Source organism: Pinus tabuliformis, chromosome 9 (genome assembly GCF_031772625.1).
Source record: "Pinus tabuliformis cultivar Carrire ecotype Pingquan chromosome 9, CPIR1, whole genome shotgun sequence".
NCBI lineage: Eukaryota > Viridiplantae > Streptophyta > Pinopsida > Pinales > Pinaceae > Pinus > Pinus tabuliformis.
This window is the reverse complement of record NC_142307.1, coordinates 122,155,620-122,160,093: the sequence shown is the minus strand read 5'-3', so window position 1 is coordinate 122,160,093 and position 4,474 is coordinate 122,155,620. Positions and strand designations below refer to the sequence as shown.

Below are 4,474 nucleotides of genomic sequence, written 5' to 3'. Positions count from 1 at the left end.
CGCCAGTTGGCGCTCTGTCACTAAGTCGCAATCGCGCCAACCTACTTGGGCAAAGTTTTTAACAAATCAACTTCCGAAAGTTCTCTCCAAATCATTCACCAACTGAGTCTATGTTAGGCGAGGATGGTTTGGCTTCGAATCTCTTTGAATGGGAAGTAGTTTGCCACCCTTCAATGGAAGTTTCCAAGTGATAATGCCAAATCCATGATTAATGTGATTGATCTTATCTTTCCCTCCTTCATCTATAAAAGCTTGTCTCCATACCTTGAGCAAGCTAGTAGTAGTAATGGTAGTGGTAATAATGATGTTGTAAGGAAGATATCGAGAGATCAAGAAGAGTTGCAAGATCTTTCCTTGTGTCCATAAGGCTTAATCTAAGTAGGGAGGTCTTGTTACCAAAGAGAGAGAGAGGCTTGTTCCCCATCCCCTCATGCTTTGCAAGACTTGTGTAGCTGAGCACCCAACCAAAGGAGGACTCAACGTCAGAACATTGGTTGTATTCTCTTTTGTTGATTATCAATAATAGATGACTACTATTATGGTTCCACTCTCATTTGTCTTTAGAATGGTTAATGTGAGTTATGTCCTTTCTGACTGATGTATAATTGCATTTATTAGATTTCACGCTTGTGTTTCTATTTCTCTTTGTGTGTGCAAGTGTCTATTCACGAGGATCGTGGAGGATTGTGACCGGCCAAAGCGAAGGAGCGAGGGCGACGTCTCTTCTTCAAACATTAGCGTTGGAATCGAAGTAGGTTTTCATTGCCTACCTTTTATTTGCAATTAGGAACTTGCATGGTAGCATTGACTGATTGTTGCTAGACCCGTTCTGGGCTAGTAGGGATCGCCTCTATCCGTAGAGGGGATTTACCTCTCCAACAGTATGTATGCAATATGAAACCTTGGCATTTGTGAAAGAATCTTCAAGTAACAAGGAAGAAGAGATGTATGCCAATCATTGGCAATGAAGACAACATCCTCCCCATAAGGTCCACTAAAGTGTTCACTGCTTGAGAGATTAAGAATCCTTGGAGCTTCAATAGCTGCCTGACATAAGAGGCTAAAACGAAGTTCATTGTCTTGGTAGTCCACCCCAGTTTGAGGACCATAAATCTTTCCGCCTGTTTTTCCCAAACCTTTTCAAGGAAGGATGGGTGATCTACAAAAACACGATTTACTCCCCTCTTGTAAACATGGAAGAATCGACAATTTTAGTTCTATTACCTACTTTTACATCAACCAATACATTGGTATCCCATGAGTCCTTGTACTGATCATAACGTGGGGATACTGTCATAACCCAATGACCACGTGCAGCCAGCGCAGGTGGCAATCCTCCTAGAACATCACCAAGGCCTCTAGTTTTACTCCAAGGGGTCACTTCAGCTGATACAAAAACCAAATTCATCCCACCACTATAAGTGACCACTCCCTTGGGATCCTTGGAACCACCACTAAGTGCCTTCCTCAACACTTGCTTAAAATTTTCCTCTGCATGGCTCTGAAGCTGTCCCAAGTCGGTGCTTCTAATTGACCGCAGGCCCTGGTAGTAGGCAATTTGACCTAGTGAGCTGGCAGCATTACTGCTCCCTCTATTCTTTGAGGGCAATGCAGTCCCCGAAGAACGACTTCTGGTAGAATTAGTAATGTGAGACTGGCAAGCTACAAAGTGTTGAGCTGCAGCAGCGGCCCTTTGCCTGCTCATATGTTGTATTAACATCAGCACTGGAATTCACAATAAGACAGTATGATAAATGCTTGTTATTTTCAAGGACAGCATCCCATATTTGACAAGCAATTGATGGTGCCCGAGGATCTGGCTTTGGTTTGTGTACAAAACGTTTTCCAGCATACTTTGCCTAGATGAACTTCTCCTTTTTTGAAAGGCTATCTCTATCATCTGGTTTGGTAATAGGTACATGATATATTTCTTCTTCAAGCATGACTCACCTGCCGCAGGTACCATCTTCTCTCAAATTCCTCTCAGATTCTAGAAGCTCCTCCCATACTAAGTTGGCATAAGTATCACCAATAGATTGGAACAAGTTGATAACAGAAGGCTCCCAAACCTATAAGATTACAATTCTGTAATGCATTGTCTTCAGGTATTGTGTGATCAAACTCAGAAGAGCTGCCCAATGAGTTGCTCTCATTGGTTGTGTGTTGATGTACACTGCTCATTGGACTACAAGGCAGCTTTTGCTCTGGCATTTGAGAACACAGAAGTGAAGCAATTACTCCTGTTATTTTCTCAATCCAATCCATATGATCTATTGCACTCTCTGCCTGCAAAGTATAGTGTTCTGATGGTGAAATTATTCTGAAACAAAACCGCAAATCCATTTGTTCTACATCCACCTTAATAAAAAACCAAAAAGGTTATCTTAAAATCATTAAATATAATAAATTGAACAATACTTGGCGGTGATCAATTTTATTTGCCAGCTGTCATCTGTAAGGGGTGCCATTTGACCCAGCAATACCAATTTTGTCCATATCTTGAGAAATATAATCCCAAAAGCCCAACCTTGAAAGAAAACTAAACTCGGACTAACACTAAACCTTTACAATCAAAATGATGTGAACAATTTAGAAATTGTTTCTTAGGTGATAACAAGACTTATAGATCTGATGATTATTTTTATTGATTGTACTTCCTGCATATATATTTGAGTATATGGATGTTTCTAACCTCCTTGATGATATGTGATGAGTAGATCCTTCTTGAGGATAATTTTTTGAGATGCATATATGGAAAGAGATAAAGAGGTACTTGATGAAAAGATGGAAAAGTGCTTCAAGCAGCCTATGTCTAATGAATATGTGCATAGGCAATGCCACACGTTGTCCATGGTATGTTTCATCTATTGACTCGGTAAGCCCTAAGGTATGATTAGAATGTATCTTTCTTTAATGGCTCATACATGTATATGAAAGTGACTTGGATCTATGTCTCCTATAATGAAATGTTTCTCCTATTGTTGAACTTTTGATCTTATTTATTTCTATAAGGCTATCTAATATTGGTACATTAATACTCTTGATGATTGGCTAACATCCATATGTTTGACATCTTGATCCTATAAAAAGGCTAGCGTCTTGACTCCAGTAAATGATAATATTGATACTTGTAATAATGGATTTCATATAGAAAGATAGTTCATTGACTCCTATACATGAGTCTGTTGGTAATGCTTGCGATAAGCATGATGAAATCATATGGAAAGAGTAATTGATGCTCTTGTTGTTTTGATAAATATTTATTGAATGACATAATATGATCCCATTGGTCATGAAGTGCATGGAACCTTGATGTGAGAGGTATAAGTGTAAGATTCATATTCTAGATCTCTTACTACCTATGTTCTTGTCTTGACGACATATGATTAAACTGAATGTCCTAACTTGATGGAGTGACTTGATAGAAAGTGTTATTGTGTTCATAGACTTTAAGATCTATCTCTTGCATTGAGTCTAAACCTTTGATGAAAAATTAATGTCATGACTCTAATAACCATGATAGATATATGTTTATGATCTAACAAGATCTATTGTTGCTTGACTCTAGTAGAGACAAGTTGATGATGTGAATAAAGATGAATGATGCAAATCCCTAGTCATAGGGAGAATCTATTTTCAAGACTCTTACTCATACTATTATTTACTTTTTGTGTTTCTGAAGTATGATTTATGTGTGTTTGACAGTATTGATCTGTTGAAAAGTCTTAGATCTGAAGCCCGTACAAAAATTAGGGTTTCTACTCTGGACGTAGTCACAGATCTAGGAGATCTCATCCCTGGACATTTGCATGCTAAGGCCTAGACAACGTTCAGGAAGCCAAAGTCGCTCTCATGCCAATCTGAAGGGAGCGACCAGGCGTTTGAACATTTTTACCATCATATGAAGCTTTCTAAAATTGTTTGAATTATGAATCAAAGAGTCTCTAACATATTCTTCCATTGTTAACTGGTTTCTAAAATTGTTGAGTTAAATTGTTGATCATATAATGAAGTATTGTGCATGAAATCAGATGGTCACGGATGGTCACGTGGAAGATTTCAATACCATAGATGTATTACAAATAACAAGAAGATTTTCTAGCAAGAAAATCTTGAATATTTTCCATAACATGAACATGCATACTGAACTTATGTCTACAAATGACCAGGAAATACATATAGATATGTCACTATGTTTTTGCTACATCAGGTTGATGTGATTTGGCTTACTGATATGTATGAACAATGTTTTCTCATGATGCTTGAAAAATAACTTTGAATTGGTGACGGAGATATGCTTTGATTATAGATCTATCTATGATAGCAAATTTGGACTTGACCTGATGATCTGATTTGATGATTGTTGATTTTCCCTTATGTCGATACAATGTGGGCATGATGACCTATGTGGATATTGGCCTCCTTATTCTTAGAAAAATGGTTGAGGTACTGATAGTTGTGATTCAACAAGAAA

General features: G+C 38.0%; 1 pseudogene; it reads right to left on the bottom strand.

Annotated features, from left to right (window-relative positions):
* Positions 1-850: 850 nt before the first annotated feature.
* On the bottom strand, positions 851-2,343 carry LOC149147387 (granule-bound starch synthase 1, chloroplastic/amyloplastic pseudogene; annotated as a pseudogene).
* Positions 2,344-4,474: the final 2,131 nt, after the last annotated feature.